Source organism: Hemiscyllium ocellatum, chromosome 29 (genome assembly GCF_020745735.1).
Source record: "Hemiscyllium ocellatum isolate sHemOce1 chromosome 29, sHemOce1.pat.X.cur, whole genome shotgun sequence".
Classification (NCBI taxonomy): domain Eukaryota; kingdom Metazoa; phylum Chordata; class Chondrichthyes; order Orectolobiformes; family Hemiscylliidae; genus Hemiscyllium; species Hemiscyllium ocellatum.
In genome coordinates, this window is record NC_083429.1 from 25,525,085 (window position 1) to 25,546,225 (window position 21,141).

The 21,141-nt window shown below is 42.5% G+C and overlaps 1 long non-coding RNA gene across 1 annotated transcript; it reads right to left on the bottom strand.

Moving 5' to 3' along the window:
- Positions 1-201: 201 nt before the first annotated feature.
- Positions 202-20,895, bottom strand: LOC132829645 (uncharacterized). The gene is made up of 2 exons (XR_009646249.1): positions 20,546-20,895; positions 202-395 (listed from the first exon to the last, which is right to left on the bottom strand). It is a non-coding gene; the product is annotated as an uncharacterized LOC132829645 (long non-coding RNA).
- Positions 20,896-21,141: the final 246 nt, after the last annotated feature.

The window sequence follows — 21,141 nt, forward strand, 5'->3', positions numbered from 1 at the left end:
GTGGTGGAGGCTGGTACAATTACAATATTTAAAAGGCATCTGGATGGGTATATGAATAGAAAGAGTTTAGAGGAATTTGGGCCAAGTGCTGGCAAATGGGACTAGATTTATTTAGGATATCTGGTCGGCATGGACGAGTTGGACCGAAGGGCATGTTTCCGTGCTGTGCATTATGTTTCAATAGGTAATACTGACTCTAAATAAATTAACATATTTTATTCATTCGTGAGATGTGAACATTGCTGGCTGATCCAACTCTTATTGTCCATCCTTCACTGCCAATGAATGGAGTGTCTTGCTGGGCCGTTTCAAACAGCAGTTAAAAATCAACCACATTGCTATGGGTCTGGAGTCACACATAGGCCAGACCAGGCAAGGATGATAGGTTTCCACCCCTGTAGGACATTAAAGAACAAGATTTTAAAAAAATAAAAATTGACAGTAGTTAGATAGCCACCATTATAGTAGCATTTAATTCCAGACTTTTCAAATTTCACCATCTATCGTGGAGGTAATTGAACCCATGTACCGAGAGCATTAGTCTGGGACTCTAGAATAACATGAAGAATAAAGTCTACACTTGGTTCAATCCATATATGTCAATATCAGCCTCTGCAATTCTAGATTATGGTATTCTTTCCAACTGGAATAGAAAGGGCTTTTTAAAAAACAATTGTATATCCAGGAACAGTGAAGCAAAGAACAGCTAGACCACAATGTTTCAAAGGGAGGAGGCAATGAGACATAACTAACGCTGCACATAAAATCCTTTACAGCCATGTGTTGTATGAACAGAAATAGGCTATTCAGCCCTTCAACCAATCCGAGCATTGAACTGGACTTTGAATCATCTCTACCCATATTCCATTTACTTGCTACTGATCCATGACATTTGACATTCTTATCTAATAAAAGAATTTTAATCGCTACCTTTTCAAATTTAATATCAGGTTTATTCAACTGTAAAAATGTCTTAAGAAGTCCAAAATCCTTATCATTGAACAACAGCAACTAGAATTTATATAGCATCAATTACATATAAAACGATTTGAGGTTCTTAACAGAATCATTATTAAAAAAAAGTGGTACTGGACCATGTAAGAAGATATTTGGTCAGATGACCAAAAACTTGGTTAAAGGGAAAGGCAGTAGGAAAGTAAGAAATAATCCAGAACCCTCAGGTATTGTTTGCAGATGGACAAAATTTGAAACTGAAAGAAGTTAGGAATTTTAAAAGCTGGACTAATGGCAACCATTAGACATAGTAAATTGTTGTACAGATCCACCTGATTCAGTCAACCCCTTAAAGAAGGTAAGTTGCTGTTTTTACCTGGTCTGGCCTACATGTGACTCCAGATTCACAGCAAGGGGTATTTTTTTCTTAACTGCCCTCTGGGCAATTAGGAATGGATAATAAGCATCTAGGTAGTGATGCTGACATCCAGTGAATTAAAAAAAAATATAGGTTTTAAATAATGAAGAAAGCAAGGAACAGAGTGCTTGAAAATACACTGTCAAATGTGGTGATTTCCCTGCAATTAAAGATAAACCTACTGTTAAGTAGCTTTATTTCTACAGCTGTGTTTATTATTCTCAAAATAATTTCTGTTCCCTCCAAAATTAATTTGTTGATTTAATCCCTAAAGTAATACTCATTTTTACTCTTGGCTTAGAACAGCATGCATTTGCTCGTAATCCATTTCACTCAAATACTTGAACAAAATCCAGAAGAAAAAAAATACTTGGAAACCAGAGAGATAATTATTCGAAGTCAGTCTGACATGACTTACTTGAGCCAAAATGAAGCAAACACAGCACCAATACTGCCATCTAGTGTTCTATTTCTGAATGACTGTTCCACTGTGCAACAAGCATATAAAAAAACTATGGGAAATGTTTTGAACACAAGAGCAAATTTCCCCAATAGATTCAATACTTTTATACATCGTCTAACAATGAAAATAATTAATTAATCTCAAAATAAGAGCTATTCCGGTATATTGGAGTGCTTTGTGGGAAGTGCACCTAACTTCGGCTACTCGAGAACCATGTGAGGGAACTGGAGCTGGATGAATTTCGGATCATTCAGGAGGTGGAGGGGGATATTGAGAGGAGCTACAAGGAGGTAGTTACTCCACAGCCACGTGAAGAAGGAAGATGGGTTACCGATAGGGGTGGGAAAGGGAACCGACAGGCAGTGCAGGGATCTCCTGTGGTGGTTCCCCTCAGTAAGTATACATACCATTTTGGATACTGTTGGGGGGGGTAAGCAATGAGGCACAGCTCTCTGGCGCAGAGTCTAACCCTGTTGCTCATAGGGGAAGGGGAAAGAGGTGCAGAGCTTTAGTCATTGGGGACTCTATAGTTAAGGGAACAGATAGAAGGTTTTGTGGGAACGAGAGACTCACAATTGGTGTGTTGCCTCCCAGGTGCCAAGGCTTGTGATGTCTCTGATCGTGTTTTTGGGATTCTTGAGGGGGAGGGAAAGCAGCCCCAAGTTGTGTCCACGTAGGCACCAATGATATACGTAGGAAGAAAAGTAGGGATCTAAGGCAGAAATTCAGGGAACTAGCATGGAAGTTTAGAGCTAGAACAAACAAAGTTTTTATCTCCATGCCACGTGCTAGTGAAGCGAGGAACCAGGAGAGAGCAGAGCTGAATACGTGGCTGCAGGGATGGTGCAGGAAGGGAAGGTTTTGGATTCTTGGATAATTGGAGCACTTTCTGGGGAAGCAGGCCACTGCCACTCCCTCACTGCCCGACGCCTGGAGAAAGAGCGCAACCCAAGGGCATCAATGTGGACTTCATCAATTTCCTCATTTCCCCTCCCCCCACCTTACTCCAGTTACAACCTGCCAGCTCAGCACCATTCTCATGACCTGTCCAACCTGCCAATCTTCCTTCCCACCTATCCGCTCAACCCTCCTCTCTGACTTATCACCTTTGTCCCCACCTCCAATCAACCTAATGCACTCTTAGCTACCTTCTCCCCAGCCCCAACCCCCTCCCATTTATCTCTCACACCAGAGGCTCCCAGCTTCATTCCTGATGAAGGGCTCCTGCCCAAAATGGCGATTTTCCTACTCCTCAGATGCTTCCTGACCTGCTGTGCTTTTTCAGCACCACTCTAATCAAATACATGCAGCCTAATTGAAAAGGATCTGTTGCAAAAACAGACCTGCTGTCCATATTTTATCAATGGCCATCAAAGGTCACCACTGTCCTTACATTTCTTGCTTCTAGATGCTTCCAGGAATGTGAGAAATATTTGCAGGGTGTGACAGTCAGCAACCTAAAATGCATTATGACAGCTCTGATCGCTTGTTTAGTGGGGCAAGTAATTCCATCATCTTTGTCATTGAATTTGTCAGATTGAACTGCTGCATCACACACAGAAGCTGAGGAAGCAGTTCTCCCAAAATACGAGGTTAATGTGTTGACAAAAAAATGCAGACCAATCACAGAACTCCAAGTGAAGAGAACATAGTGGTTCACCAGGTGATGCTACCAATGAGATATTGCAGAGAAATACTGCAGCTGGCACAAAATCTCTAATGGAAAGGTGTGTCAGTGTACACAAAACAGATGCCACATTCAGCCAGCAGTTTTACTTGGCACAGCTCCACAACGATATAGCAAGATATGCAGAACTTGCCATTCATGCCAGGTTGTGGGCAAGCCCCAAATCACATTTAAAAACTGCACCTATGATGCCTGTGCCAGTTGTAAGATGTTAGTGGACTGTGTGTGGCGCCTGTCCAAAACAAATGGAGACGATCAGCACATCCTTACCAAGATAGACATGCCTATTCAATTCCCAGAAGCTGTGTCTCCAAGAAACATATCCATCAAAAGAGCAGTGAGGGAATTTATCCAATTCTTCATACAGTGAGATCCTGTCTGATCAGGACTCAAATTTCATGCCTATGATATACTTGCTGTGACTTGGAGGTATCAGTGCTGGTTTGGTGGACAAAGTTAAAAATCACACAACACCAGATCATAGTCTAACAGGTTTATTTGGAAGTACTATCTTTCAGAGCACCACTCCTTCATCAGGTGGTTGTCTAACCTAGCTGTGATGCAGCTGAAGTCTTCAGTGCATTACCCACAGTGACAAGAGGTTCTAGAATATTGCCACCAGACTATTAAAAAACAATGACTGGGATAAAAGAATAGCTATTTTTCTGTTTGCCAACAAGGGACTCCCCCAATTAATTCCACCAATTTTACTCGGTTTGAATTAGTTTATGGGCTTCAATTGCAAGGGCCTCTGAAACTTATGGAGGTTTTCAGAGCAGAAAGAGGAAGTCTCCAAGTTAAACTATGTAGCAGAGCTCCAGAGCGACTCCAGCAAGCCTGAGAGTTGCTCAAAAGCAAAAACAAACAGTCTAAGACACTACGACCCAAACTAATAGATAAAGCAGCTTACACAATAATAGATTTCAATATTAATGTTCTTCGAGCAGTAAAGGGAATGGGAGCAGCTGTACATGGTAGTAAGGTTCCACCACCTGCAAATTCCCCTCCAAGTCACTCACCATCCTGACTTGGAAATATATCACTGTTTCTTCAGTCACTGGGTCAAAATCCTGAAATTCCTTCCCTAAGAGCTGGAATGGTCCCTTGAATGCCCAAATAAATTCTCTGCCTTTGCAACTCCAGATGCAAGTTGAACTCAAATGGCCCAGCTACCACCTGTCAAAGACTGATGAACCTAGAAAGTCTCAGGCTTATCTAATTGCCTAGCCTGCTCAGCTGACCTCCATGTGCAGCAAGTTTGCGAAGGCAAACCCCTAATGTAATGAGTCAAGAATAAGTACTGTGCAGGGCGAACATTGTAACACAGTTATTCATTCTCACAACCAGATGGAAAAGCATGTGTTTTTTGAGGATATATGGGTTCCACCAAGGTTTGTCCCAAACTTCTTCACAGCAGCTGTGCCACTGATCAACCTACTGCACAATAAAGCAAAGGTAGTATTGACAGAGAAATGGCAGTCAGCTTTCAAAAAGGTGAAGGACATTGTAATAAGTCAGCCTTGCAGTTCCAAAATACATTCAAGCGATTAAAGCAGCCATTGACACAAGTGTCATCTTGTAGGGGATGCCTTCCTTTCGGAAGATAAACCCACAGGGGTTTCTCCTAAAACAGGCATCAGAAATGGTACATCAATGCAGAGAAGGAAACCCTGAGTTTATTATTGATTCTCAAACACTGGGGGGATTTTTTTTTAATTCATGTGTGGGAAGTGGGCATTGCTGGCCAGCCATAATTTATTGCTCATTCCTAATTGCCTTTGTGAAGGTGGTGATGAGCTGGCTTCTTGAAATGCTGTGCCACCTGTGCTGTAGGTTGATCCACAATCCTCTTAGGGAAGGAATTTCAGGATTTTGACCCAGTGACTCTGAAGAAAAAGTGATATACTTTCAAGTCAGGATGGAGAGTGACTTGGAGGGGAATTCGCAGGTGATGGAACCTCACTACCATGTACTTGCTGTCCCTGACCTTTGAAGTGGTCATGGGTTTGGAAGGTGCTAAGGAGTTCAGGTGAATTCATTCATTCCTGATGAAGGGCTTTTGCCCAAAACATTGATTTTCCTGCTCCTCAGATGCTACCTGAACTGCTGTGCTTTTCCAGCACCACTCTAATCTAAACTCTGATTTTCAACATCTTCAGTACCCACTTCTGCCTAGAGAGAGACCACTGCCTATAGTGATCACAACCCATTAAACCTTTTATATAAAACATCCAGAATGCTATGATATTCCATTCGAATTTGCTCCTTCAATTGAACCACCTAAAGATCACCCATTTTGCTGGAAATCAAATGTAATTATAGATGAACTGTTCAGAACTTAAAAGCGACATAGTTAGTACTGAAAAGATAATATTCATTAAGGCTAGCAAAATGAATGTGTGAGTGTGTGTATATGCACGTAATTTTATATTTAATTATTATTCCCCCCCCCCCTTTATAATGAAATGAGAATGGATCTCACTTCATTGTGGACAGTGTCGTGACAACAGATCAGAACCTTGAACTACTTACAGATAAATTGAACTTCTGGACAAGAAATGTCTTTTTAAGATAAAAGGTCAGCCTGACTGATAATACATGCCAAAGAATGGAATTTGCTGCCTGTTGAAAGATTCCTTATGTGAACCTCCAGAATGTCGTATTTCAGCAGGTGATACAGAAGCTTCAAACTGAGAGACTCCAGAGGCAGAGGTGTAAGTAATTTACTTACCACTTCTCAGCAGGAAAACATCCCCTGCAGATTATTTCCAAACTTTGCACAAGTCAAAAGACATATTCATGTTTTACACACCCATTCAACTGTAAATGCTGGTCTCTGTGTGTTAGATAGTTGGTTGTGAACTAGTGTGTTGTGAAGGTCATGGCCTGAGGATAGCCATTGAAAAACATCCCCTGCACTGTGTATAAAAAGAAAAGACATTATTGAGTGCTAAAAGACCATCAGCAAGGAAACAGGACAAATGAACTTCAACTAACAATGCAAAGCCAAGAATCTCAAATTTGACTGTTCAACTATGAACATCATTACCACTGCATCACATAACTTAACGATTGCAAAATTCCATTATCTACTCTTCATGAACAATCCAGAGACTGATCCATGTATTTTATAACTTTAATCATTTTTTGACTCACTTCCCATTTTTGATCTGTCTGTATGTGTATTGATTTATGTGTTCAGTATCGAATAAACTACTTAACTCAAGAAAGCCTGGTTAAATTGGCTTTTAAAATTGAAAGAAAAGGTCTGGGAAAATAATGTCAACAGGTGGCAAATTAGATTATTATTCCTTACCCTGAAGCACAAGAAATTGGGGTATCCCATCTAGAACTGCAACAAGTCAGGAAATCTTGCCCAGAAGTAATGATGCTACCCAGTACCCACACTTTACAACATTTAAACAATCTAATGACAGGATTTCTTACTTATTTTTAAAACCATGGTCTGGGCAGCATCTTCGTACTTTTTTGGGTAGGGGTGGAGGAACGGTGTTGGCGGGGGGGGGGGGGGCGGGGTTATGGAAATCTGTAGGAGTCAGGGATTAGGTTGGGTCCAGGGAAATGGGGGTTGCTGCACATGCGTTGCAGAGGTCTGTAGCAGTTAGGGGAAGGTCAAGTTAGTAGTTACCCAGAAAGAAAAAGCAGCTTTTAATTCCCTATTGTTCCTAAATAACTATTAAGCTAAGTCAATCAGTTCACTCAGAGGTCTCTGACTTAAATCTAACTTAGAGTTGGGGATTTTTGGATGGTTCCATATCTTAGATAATTTCCCATCAGATGTTTATAAACATCCAGGCCAATTTGAGTGAGTATGCTGCATCAGCACATCTGCATGACCCTGACCAGCAGCACTTATCTCTGCTTCTAAAATGTATATCTTTCAATCAGAAGATTCGGGCCTTTTTAATGCAGCTTTCGGTTCTGAAGAAGTCACATCAAACTCAAAACATTAACTCTGTTTCTCTCTCCACAGATGCTGCCAGACCTGCTGAACTTATCCAGCTGTAGGATTGTGCAAAAATCCCCATCATCTAAAATACTGGACATTTAAAATATTGGACAAAGTCCTGAACTCAGGCTGCAAAAAAATACACACAGAGCCAGAATGATTTCTGTCTGGGACTACTGTTCAACCTAGAATTCCAAATTACATCTTCACTCTCAGAGAAAAATCAATTAAACCTAATACTCTGGATGAGAACTAACTTTTACACCTTGGACTACACGATATAGGCAGTATGGAGCCATACAGACACTGGACATTCAACTTTTATCACAACATTTTCACACATACTCTTAACTTTCAGGAAGCCAACTGACCTCAAAGGGAACACCAGAAACTCAAGGGCAACACAGATTTGAGAGGAGATATCAGAGTACTCAGTCTGTATAACCGCCAGTCCTGATCTTACCTGGGGGAGAGACTTTTTAACACCAAGCTTCTGTAGAAACAGCTTCCCCGCAGGCTTCCAGCCTTATCAAGCAGCTTCGGAACCAAGAACCACAGAGACCAAACTGAGAAGCTGAATCATGAAGCCAACCCAAGGGCATCATTGCAACAAAGACATCGGAGAGGGGGAAATGCCAACCAAGCACTATCTGAACAAGAGCTTCCAGACACAGGACTGTTCCGAACCAAGAGAACCAATGGCAAAAACCTCAACAGCCAGGTGTCATTTGCATTTTCGTCAGTAGTGAGCTTAAACTGCCCAGACCTCAAAGTTTCCGACCTAGCTAGCAGGGAAGGGAAGGTGGCAGTGCATAGGGCCCAGAGGGTAGGAAGCCTGATTAAATTTTCTGTGATTAAAACTCATGTGTTAAATTCTAAAAGCATTTAATCTAGCTAATAGTGTATTAATAGTACTACTGTTCTCTGTATAATTGATTATGTTAATTTCACTGTTTATTGCATTGACTTTTATTTCTCGCATTATACTTACCTTTTATATTTAAATAAATGCAGATTCTTTTGCAATAATGAAATATTGTCTACTGTTTTCTTCCTTTCACATTCTCTACATAAGTCCAGTGTTTAGAACCAGGGATCTGGGGGTAATTCGCACCACCTAAATGTCAGAGTTGAAAAGTATGGCGCTGGAAAAGCACAGCAGGTCAGGCAGCATCCATACAGCAAGAGTGTCAATGTTTTGGGCATAAGCCCTGCCAGGAAGAACATCCAAACCGTCAACCCTCTTGTTCCTCGGATACTGCCTGACCTGCTGTTCTTTTCCAGTACCATACTTTTCCACTCTGACTCTCCAGTATTTACAGTCTTCACCTTCTCCCAACTAAATGTCAACAAATTACTGATTACAAATCAGAATCCTGCAAGCCTTATCCATTTGTTTCAGATTTTCCGCATCCACAGTAAATTGCTTTTATATGAAATCCAGCTTACTGGAAACCACACAGCAGCAATCTGGGCAGAAAGGATTATTGTTTTTTTTAATCTTCTCTTACACTTCCTCCTCTTTGCGCTCCTGCTGTTTAGTTCTCACCCAAGGTGGGGGCAAGGCTGTTCCTTCATAATACCTGTTTTACTGATATGGCGCCTGACTCACTTCCCCTCAGAGACTGGAGCACATTATGGACACTATGAGGCCAGTAAGTGTCTAGGCACAGGAATTAAAGAATATAATTTCAACCCCCAAAACATCTCTAAATCCATCCATTTTATCCCAACAGTTATATACATTATTTATAAATTCCAGTCCTGCTTCTTCACATGTATTAAAATCTATATTTTAACTGGAACATCCTACGCTGCTGTGTCTCACCTACCTTATTCTGATTTGATGCTCACTTTCTGCCTCACAAACACTGCTCTGTCAGGACCTACCGAAATCAGGAATCCAGTGCTGGAGATCAAATTCCATGATGGCAATTTATGGAAGCCAATTTCATTAATCCCAGAAGTTGTGGGCGAGCGTACCTTGATGACTGACAATCTGGCAATTGAGCTAAGTAGTTCGCTAGTTGAGCAAAGTAGTGAACCTACTCTTGCACTTGGATTTCGATTGCCAGGTCAACACCATGCAGTTGATCAGGCAGCATCAGAGGAGCAGGAAAACGACATTTCGGGCAAAAGCCTTTCATCATGAAGGGCTTTTGTCCAAAATGTCGATTTTCCTGCTCCTCAGATGCTTCCTAACCTGCTGTGCTTTTCCAGCACCATACTCTCGACTCTAACCTCCAGCATCTGCAGTCTTCACTTTCACCTATCATGCAGTTGATTCTTATTTAATGCTGACATGGTTAGCAATTTACACAGTTGTATAAACTATAAAGACCCAGTGACATTAACTCAAACAATGAGAAATGAATATTAAATACAGTCTTGCTCATACCTTGAGGAAATATTTTTCACAATGTTGGAGACATCTTGCTGAATCTTTTCATCTTACGTGTATCAGGACAAACACAAGAATGGTAAATTTCAAACAAATGTGACAATTTACTCTACGGAGGGAAAAAGGGTGCTGACTGCTTGACAAGTTGACTTTGATTGGCCATGGTATTGTCATGAAGAAACAATGGTGCAATGCTTGAACATATTCCTTTTGCTTACAGAGTGTAAAGACTACATATATTTTGTTTAAAATATAAATTGGAAAGTGGATATTTGGAACACTTTGTTTCTGAGAATGAACCAGTTTTATTCTATTAGAACTGGAAGGCGAAAATCAAACTGCATGGTCACTTATTGCTTACAAAAAGTGTCTTTTTTTTGTTAGAAGATGTTGGACTTGATATTTTTGAGGCACAAAATGGCACCTGTTGTCTTTGAGTTGAAAAAAAAAACTGCCTAGCAACCTTGTTTGGATTGGCAGTAGCAATCTGCCACCAAACCAGGAGCAGAGAGAAGCAGGTGAACCTCCAAACGTCTGCAAGTCAGATCATTTTTGTTCTCTTCCTGTGTGTGTGGAAAAGAAATAAGAGCCTGTAGAGAAAGAAAACTCCTAATTCAAGACCTGGGTCCAATTGACCAGCTGCTGAATTGAGGAACACTGTGGGCACCAAAAATATGACAGTATCACCAAAAATAAAAATGTGAGGAAGTCACATTATTTCACCCCTTTTGATTTGGACTCTTGATCTACATACTTTGTTCCTTTTTACCCGTATTTTCTAACCCCAAGATATTCCTGAAAAACTGTTTGCCTCATGTATCTTCCCATCCTATATGTGAATGTATTTGCACATGTTTGAATTTAAAGGCAACATAATTTAAGTTTGCATATTAGTAACTTCATAGAATCCTACAGTGTGAAAGCAGGCCCGACCCATTGCGTCCACACTGATCCTCTCAACAGCATCGCATCCAGACTCAACCCTTATCCTATAACGCTGCATTCCCACGGCTAATTCACTTAACATGCACATCTTTTGACTATAGAAGAAAACCCACACAGATTCAGGGAATACATGCAAACTCCATACAGACTGTCACCCAAGGCTGGAATCGAACCAGGGTCCCTGGCGCTGTGAGTAACCTGTGGTCCATGTTGCCAAATATTGGTTACAATAAGTAAGTTTTTGTTTTTGCATTCATTGATGAAACATGGAGTTGAGAATTAATCTCATTTTAGATAGAGGTTACAGTCAGGCATTAACCACCCAGTTGATTAAATTGGTCATACTTCACACTTCTGACTACATCATGGAATAATGGGGTTTGCTTTCCAGGGTATTATTCCCTTCAGGGTCATTGACAGAAGAACAGAAAAACCAATGTCTCTTTTAACAAGCAAAAAAGCCAAATTATGAACTTGCCTTAAATTCCTTGTTGGAGCTGGTAGCACTTACGAATGTTCAGCAAATGCTACACAAGTGCAAAATTATATCCATCAGCAAGGGTTTTGTTTTGGATTTTGCAAGTGCAGGCTAGTTAAGTACAGCCTATACCCTGCCTACTATGAACAGCCGAAGAAATGTGCCGTTTTTCTTCAATTACCACTCACTGGGATCAACAGCTCATGAGATAAAACGTATGGTGCTGGAAAAGCACAGCTGGTCAGGCACGTTTCAAGGAGCAGGAGAGTTGATGGTTCAAGCATAAGGTCTTCATCAGGAATGTCGGGAAGGGGCAAGAGGCTGAGAGATAAATGGGAGGGGGTGAGGCTGGGGGAAGGTATCTGGGAATGCAATAGGTCGATGAAGTTGGGGGGTGATAGTGATAGGTCAGAGTGGAAGGTGGAGCAGATAGGTGGGAAGGAAGAGGGACAGATAGGACAGTTCAAGCGGGCGGTGCCAAGTTGGAGGGTTAGAGCTGGGATAAGGTGGGGGAAGGGGAGATGAGAAAACTGGTGAAAGTGACATCGACCTTATGTGGTTGGAGGGTCCTAAAGCCGAAGATGAGGCACCTCAACCTGTCCATCCCCCTCACCCACTCCAAGGTCTCACTCTCGCAACGTGCAGCCCTCCACTCCCACCGCTCCAACTCCAACTTCACCATCAAACCAGTGGATAAGGGTGGGGGGAAACGCAATGGTAGTTTGGCGTACTGACCTGTACACTGCTGAAGCCAGGTGCCAACTCATGATCACCTCCTCCTACTGCCCCCTTGACCACGACATCACCTCCCATCGCCAAACCATCCTCTCCCAGACCATCCACAACCTCAGGGCATCTCCCACCCACAACCTCCAACCTCATTGTCCAGAAACCCCACACCATCTGGTTCCACCTGCTACCAAAAATTCACAACCTGACTCAGTCGACCCATCGTCTCAGTCTGATCCTGCCCCATCGAACTTATCTCTGCATACCTTGACACCATCCTGTCCCCCTTGATCCAGGGTCTCCCCTCTTACATTCGGGACACCCCCATGTTCTCCACCTCTGCCATAGCTTTCGGTTCCCCGGCCCCCAGTGCCTTATCTTCTTCATGGACATCCAGTCCCTGTGCACATCCATCCACCATGACAAAGACTTCCAAGCCCTCCGTTTCTTCCTCTCCCACCAGTACCATTCCCCTGATACATTGATCTGATTGGCTGAACTGGTCACCATAAACAACTTCTCCTTTAAATCCTCCCAATTCCTTCTTGCCAAAGGGGTAACCATGGGCACCCACACTGGTCTCAGATATGCCTGCCTCTTCATCGGGTACATGGAACAGTCCATCTTCCTCTGCTACACCAGCACCATTCCCCACCTTTTCTTCCGCTACATCGATGACTGTATCGGCGCCACCACGTGCTCACACGTGGAGGTTGAATAGTTCATCAATTTTACGAACACCATCCATCCTGACCCCCAAGTTCACTTGGACCATCTTGAACACCTCCCTCACCTAGACCTCTCCAACTCCATTTCTGGCAACCAAGTCAAACTTGATATTTACTTCAAACCCACCAACTCCCTCAGCTACCTGGACTACACCTTTTCCCACTCCCCCTCCTGAAAAATGCTATCCCCCCACTCCCAATTCTTCCACATCTGCTCCCAGGAGGACCAATTCCACTCCAGAACATCCCAGATGGCCTACTTCTTCCAATAACTACAATTTCCCCTCCGACATGATCAACAATGCTCTCCAGCATATCTCCTCCACTTCCTGCATCTCTGCCCTTGAACCCTACCCCTCCAATCGCAACAAGGACAGAACCCCCTGGTCCTCACCTTCCATCCCACCAACCTCTGGATACAACACCTCATCCTCCACACTTCCATCACCTACAAACAGGCCCAACCACCAGAGATATATTTCCACAAAGACCATTCCCTCCACGACTCCCTTATTAGGTCCACGTCTCCGATCAAGCCACCTTCCACTCCCAGCACCTTTCCTTGCCACCACAAGAGGTGTAAAACTTGCACTCATATCTCCCCTCTCACCACCATCCAAGGCCCCAAAGGACCCTTGCACACCCAATAAAGATTTTCCTGCACCTCCATACACGTCATCGACCATGTTGATTGCTCTCGATGTGGTCTCCTCTACATTGGGGAGATAGGACACCAATTTCTGGAATGCTTCAGAGAACATCTCTGCACTGCCTACTTGAACTGTCCTACCTGTCCATCTTCCTTCCCACCTATCTGCTTCACCGTCCACTCTGACCTATCACCATCACCCCCCAACTTCATCTACCTATTGCATTCCCAGCTACCTTCCCCTTAGCCCCAACCCCCCCATTTATCTCTCAAACCTCTTGGGCATCCCACATTCCTGATGAAGACCTTATGCTCGGAATGTCGACTCTCCTGCTCCTGAGATGCTGCCTGACCGGCTGTGCTTTTCCAGGTATCATAATGGCACTGAAATTCATACATGATGTTGCCTATTGTATGCTAGGTAGAATGTCATTGTGGACTAATGGTAGCACTGTGAATGAAAAATAGTATATGCGTGATTACTGTACACTCGTAATATATCCACTATATGGCATAGGTGTAGCAGTTAAAAGCAGGGAATATTAACCCAGCATGCTTTTGAGAAACAGGATCTGTGGATGTGAACATTTGTACATTTGAATTCTAACAAAACTCTCATTCAAAATGATGTTTCAATTTCAATTTCAGATATGGTGACCTAGCTATTTCCTTGGCTTTCTGATTTTATTTCAGATTTCCAGAATACAGGTATCTATCTAAACGTGACCAATTGCTTTTGTTACACATAAAAATAACAAAACAAGTTGAGTGTCAATTCTATTGATTCAAGCGAAGCTCAGTACATGTTGATATCCTAATCAACAAGTTATGGGTACACAATTTAGGCTGCAATTTAGCATAGTTGCAGGGACGCATTGTGCTACTGGAGTCTTTTCAATGAATTGTTATACCAGATCTAGTTACTGTCTAAAGTGGATGCCAACAACCTACAGCAATTTTGAAGAAATGCATCGATATGGACTTCAGTAAATGTTTGACAAGGTTCCTTATGGTAGACTGGTCAGCAAGTTGAGATCACATGGAATACAGGGAGAACTAGCCATTTCAATACAGAACTGGCTCGAAGGTAGATGACATGGAGTAGTGCAAAGACATAGAGTAGTGCAGGAGGGTTGCTTTTCAAACTGGAGGCGGGTGACCAGTGGTGTGCCAAAAAGATTGGTGCTTTTCGTCATTGGCATAAATGATTTAGATTTGAACACAGGAGGTATAGTTAGAAAGTTTGCAGATTACACCAAAATTGGAAGTATGGTGGTCAATGAGCTGAAAATGTGTTGCTGGTTAAAGCACAGCAGGTCAGGCAGCATCCAAGGAACAGGAAATTCGACGTTTCGGGCCAGAGCCCTTCATCAGGAATTCCTGATGAAGGGCTCCGGCCCGAAACGTCGAATTTCCTGTTCCTTGGATGCTGCCTGACCTGCTGTGCTTTAACCAGCAACACACTTTCAGCTCTGATCTCCAGCATCTGTAGACCTCACTTTTTACTAGTATGGTGGTCAATGAAGAAAGTTAACTCAAGAGTACAACAGGATCTCGATCAGATAGGCCAATAGGCTGAGGAGTGGCAAATGGAGTTTAATTTAGATTAAGGTGAGGTGCAACATTTTAGAAAGGCAAATCTGGGCAGGACTTATACACTTAATGGTAAGGTGAGTGTTGCTGAACAAAGAGACCTTGGAATACAGGTTTGTAATTCGTTGAAAGTGCTGTCGCAGGTAGATACAATAGTGAAGAACATGTTTGGTATGCTTGCTTTATTGGTCAGTGTATTGAGTACAGGATTTGGAGGTCATGTTGCAGCTATACAGGACATTGGTTAGGCCATTTTTGGAATACTGCATGCAATTCTGGTCTCCCTCCTGTCGGAAGGATATTGTGAAACTTGAAAAGGTTCAGAAATGATTGACAAGAATGTTGCCAGGATTGGAAGGCTTGTGCTATAGGGAGAGGCTGAATGGGTATTTTTTCTGAAGTGTCACAGGCTGAGGGGTGGCCTTATAGAGCTTGATAGAATCATGAGGGGCATGAATAGGGAAAATAAACAAGGTCTTTATCTTGGGTTGGGGAAGTCCAAAATTAGAAGGCATAGGTTTAAGGTGAGAGGGGAAAGATTTAAAGGGGACCTAAGGGATAACCTTTTCACGTAAGGAGTGGTGCATGTATGGAATGAACTGCAAAAGGAAGTGGTGGAGGCTGGTACAGTTACAATATTTAAAAGGCACCCAGATGGGTATTTGAATGTGAAGGGTTTAAAGAGATATGGGCCAAATGCTTGCAAATGGAATGAGATTTATCCAAGATATCTGGTTAGCATGGGCGAGTTGGACCAAAGGGTCTGTTTCCATGCTGTACATCTCTGTGACTCTATGCAAGGGATATTGTGTATCTTAGTCAATATTAACACCCAATAACAGCTAGATCTGATGGTCTACTCATTTTATATAGCATGGTTATGATATGGATATCATTCAGCGGTGGCTTGCATAAGGATCAAATGCCACTCCCCTGACCTTTCTCTGTAGCCCTCCTCGTGTCTTTTTCAGACAATGGTCTGATCCCTTTGCAAAACTTACCAAAGGTTGGTCCTGCCTCCACCACATTCAGGTCCTACATTCCAGAACATAATAGTTGTTGCATGCAAGTTTTTGCTAATGCCACCATTATTCCTTTTGCCAATTACCTTAAATCATCCTCTTTTCCTTGATCCTTTCTTCAATGAGACCAATTCTCCCTATTTACTGTCTTGACATTTTGAACACTTGTATTAAATCTTCTCTTAACTTTTTCTTCTCTAACTTCTCCAATTTTTCTATTTTACTAAAACACATCTTCATTAGATCCAGTCTTGTGATCCCTTTTCTGCATTCTCTCCTGTTAACCTGGTTCACAGAAACTAGATGCAATACTCCAGCTGAGGTCAAACCAGTAACTTATACTTATAAGTAACTTAAATTGCTTTTACTAACATATAAATTAGAGTCATGAGTAGGCCATTCAGCAAGATCACTGTTGATCTGATTATTCCACATTCCTAACTACTCATGATAATGTTTCAGCTACTTCTGTCTTAAAAATATTTAAGATCTCTGCTTTCACCATTCTTTGAGGGAGCTCCAAAGCTGACAATCCTGTGAGAAACATTCCCTCTTACCTCTGCTTTAAATCAGTGACTCCTTATTTTGAAACTATGACCTTGTTCCAGAGTTCTAGATTTTTCCCACAAGTGGAAAATTCATGTTCGTATTGAAAAAGCCCAAAATGTTGCAAAATGTTTTAACCATTCTCTTCACCTATATCTCTGTTCCTGTAACCTCTTTGGAATTATACTCTTTATTTTATATTTTCTTGCTGCTGCTTCTTAACAAAATGAACCATTTCACATTCTCTGCATTAAATTTCATGTACTCATTCACACATTTCACTAGGCTGTGGAGGTTCTTTAAAGCTTACAAATATATATATATGTAAGGAAGACTCCAAATCTTGGGTACTCTTCCATTAACCTTCCTTCAGTGCAGAAAAAAAAGTTAACCACTACTCTATTTCCTGACCTTTATCCAATATACTCCATAAACTTCAACTTTACTGACAGATCTATTACGTAGCACTATAATCAAACATCTTTTAAAATTTCTGTACATACCACGTAGACAAGGCAGTGAAGAAAGCTGTTAGCACATAGGCTTTCATCAGTCAGGGCATGGGGTATAGAAGTTGGCAAGTTATATTGTGGTTGTACAGGACATTGGTGAGGCTGCACTTGGAGTATTATGTTTAGTTTTGGTTACCTTGCTATAGGAAGAATTTTATTAAACTGGGAAAAGTGCAGAGAAATTTACAAGTATGTTGCCTGGACTCAACGGTCTGCACTACAGGCAAGCTTGAGGTTAGGCAAGCTAGGACTTTTTTTTTAGAAATCATAGGAGACTGAGGGAGATCTTATAGAAGTGTAAAAGATCATGAGAGACATGAATAGAATGAATGCACTCATTCTTTTTCCCAGGGTTGAGGAATCAAGGACTAGAGGGCATCAGTTTAAGGTTAGAGGGGAAAGAATAAAAGAGGACCTGAGGGGCAACATTTTTATCCAGACGGTGGTACGCATATGGAATGAGCTGCCAGTGGAAGTGGTTGAGGCAGGTACATTAATAACATATAACAGCTATTGGAAAAATACATGGTTAGGGAAGGTTTAGAAAGATATGGGCCAAGTGCAAGGAAATAGAGTTAGCGTTGAAGGACATTTTGGTCGACATGGACCAGTCTGGGCCAAAGGGCATGTCTCCATGCTGTATGTCTCTGTGACTCTATGACCACAACAGGTTGATCCCTGATATGGAGTGACTGTCTTATAAGCAAAGGTTAAACAGGTTCAGACTTACTCATTGGAATTTAGAAGAATTAGAAGTGATCTCTCTGAACCTACAGGAGTTTGAAAGGACTTGACTAGGTAAACGTTAAGAGGGCATTTCCCCTCAGGTGAGAGTATAGGAACAGAGGGCATAATCTCAGAATTAAGGGTAGCCAATTTAAAATTGAGAGGAAGAGGAATTTCTTCTCGAACATAGACATAGAACATAGAACAACACAGCACAGAAAAAGCCCTTCGGCCCATGATGTTGTGCCAAATATTTGTCCTAGCTTAAGCACCTATCCATGTACCTATCCAATTGCCACTTAAAGGTCACCAATGATTCTGACTCTGCCACTCCCACAGGCAGTGCATTCCATGCCCACACCACTGTCTGGGTAAAGAACCTACCCCTGACATACCCCCTATACCTTCCACCCTTCACCTTAAATTTATGTCCCCTTGTAACACTCTGTTGTACCCGGGGAAAAAATCTCTGACTGTCTACTCTATCTATTCCCCTGATCATCTCATAAACCTCTATTAAGTCACCCGTCATCCTTCGCCGTGCCAATGAGAAAAGGCCTAGCACTCTCAACCTATCTACAACCTATTCTCCATTCCAGGCAACATCCTGGTAAATTTCCTCTGCACCCTCTCCAAAGCTTCCACATCTTTCTTAAAATGATGCGACCAGAACAGCACACAGTACTCCAAATGTGGCCTTACAACTGCAACATCACCTCACAACTCTTAAATTCAATCCCTCTCCTAATGAACGCTAATACACCATAGGTCTTCTTACAAGCTTTATCCACCCGAGTGGCAACTTTCAAAGATCTGTGAACATAGACCCCAAGATCCCTCTGCTCTTCCACCTTACTAAGAACCCTACTGTTAACCCTGTATTCCACGTTCTTATTTGTCCTTCCAAAATGGACAACCCATACTTGACAGGGTTGAATTCCATCTGCCACTCCTCGGCCCAGCTCTGCATCATATCTAAGTCCCTTTGCAGCCGACAACAGACCTCCTCACTATCCACAACTTCACCAATCTTCGTATTGTCTGCAAATTTACTGATCCACCCTTCGACTCCCTCTTCCAAGTCATTAATAAAAATTACAAACAGCAGAGGACCCAGAACTGTGGAACTCCACTTATAACTGGGCTCCAGGCTGAATATTTACCATCTACCACCACACTCTGACTTCGACCAGTTAGCCAGTTCTCTATCCAACTGGTCAAACTTCCCACTATCCCATGCCTCCTGACTTTAAGATTCAGTGTTTTTGGAACTCCTTGCCACAGACAGCTGTGGAGGTAGAGTCCTTGTGTACATTTAAGTTTGAGATTGATAGATTCACAATCATTAGGGGAATAAAGGATTACGGAGAAAGGGTCGGAAAGTGGATGCAATGGATGTTGCATCTGCCATGATTCTATTGGATCGCAGAACAGGCTTGAGAGGCCAAACTGCATACTCCTGTTCTTACATCTTACAGTTTTAAGGGGAAGTGACAGCCTTGTGGGATTATTACTGCACTGTTAATCCAGAGACTCAGGTAATGTTCTAGTGACCCAGTTCAAATCCCACCACAGCAAATAATAAGATTTGAATTCAATAAAAATCTGCAATTAAGAATCTAATAATGACCATGAATTCAGTGTCTTAAAAAAGTCTTTTAGTGAGGGAAACTGCAATCCTTACTTGGTATGGCCTACATGTGACTCCAGACCTACAGCAGTGTGGTTGACTGTTCGGGATGGGTAACACATACTAGCCAAGCCAGTGATGCTCTCATCTCGTGAATGAAAAATATCACTAATATTGTTATGTCATCAGAAAATTTGAACAAGTTAGTGGAATATAGTATAGGCTTTATATTTAACTAACCTGCTGTAGCGTAAGTGATTGGCTATTTGTGGGATGTGCCAGTTCGATGTTGGCTTTATTTCCTAATTAAACTATTACTCTTATAGTGAAGTGAGCACTTTGGACAGAGTCAGGAACACAAAGCTCTCTTTCACTGACAATAACATTATTGCAATTTTTTTGCATTGTCTTAACTTTTAAAAATAATGTACTAACGAAACAATGTACTAACATTGAATTACATTCAAAGGTACAGGATTCTAATACAAGTATTAATGTCAGCTAATATCAAAGTGAGGCTAGGGATATTTGAACTGAATTTGAAGGTCACATTTTAACTTTAATAGAAAAAGACCAAAGGCCAGGACAGACTGAGTGATGCTTTACCGAGTTTTTAAAAATCCCTTTGTCCCATGAGTCACCAAGTATAGCGCCATCTTTGTGCGGGGCATGATTCTATCTTTCACCGAAATATCGACATGCTTCTGTTCTTAAAGTGCATACTTTGTATCCACCCGTTATTCTTGTAATGTTTGGATGATGAGGTGCAGACAAAAACTAGTGCACGCTGTCCTGCTGGCCACCATCTTACGCCTTATCCATCCCACAATGCAGCGCGCGGCCATCACCCGCCGCCATCTTTGAAGGGGGCATCCGCCTCGCTTCCCCTATGACCTGCTATCATTTAATCTAAAGTACGTACGTTCTTTCGTGTTTTCAACATTGCGTGCGGCTGTGAATGTGCTCGGGAGGGAGGAGGGGGTGGATAAGGGGCGTTAAATCCATTGTGTTAAAATGTTACAATGTCGCTGGGTGGTCAATTTTTGAGGGCTCGGTCCGAGAGTTCCCCGAAACTCACGAACGTGTGTGATCACCTTGGCCGCAGGATCCATCTTTGTGGGGGGCACCGGCTCCTCTTCAGCCCCGATTAACACGCTCAAGAAGCTTCCCCACCGCCGATCTTGGCGTCGCGTGGGGCGCTAACGGAAGCTGAATAAAAAAAAGTCTTAATCGCGGGCCGTCCATTTTATGTTGTTGTTTTAGGCGAGAGCGTGTTTTCGGTGGGTGGTGGGGTGAGTCCTCGCGGGCCCATGTGCTCGGGGAGAGAGAGAGAGAGAAAAAAAGGGGGCGGTTTGTCTTCGTTCGAACCGATTGCGTTTGCGTCACGGGAAATGCCGATTGTCGAACTCCTTCGTTTGCCTGTGTCTCTGTGTGTTTCTTTTTGAAGGTGGGGTGGAGGGGGGAAGGTGGGGTGTGTGTGTGGTGGCCTATTGGGCGGCCGCTGCCAGTTAAGCGGCTCCACGCCAGGAATGAGAAGTGACCCCTCGCTCCATGTGACGGCGCCATTTTGGAGACGGGGGGCCGCGGGCGCGAGGGAGGGAGGACGCCCCACAATCCCCCGGGGGTAGGGGCTGGCCGCCATTTTAGTGCGGGGCAGCAGCATTTTCCCCCCCTCTAGGCCTGTATTCCT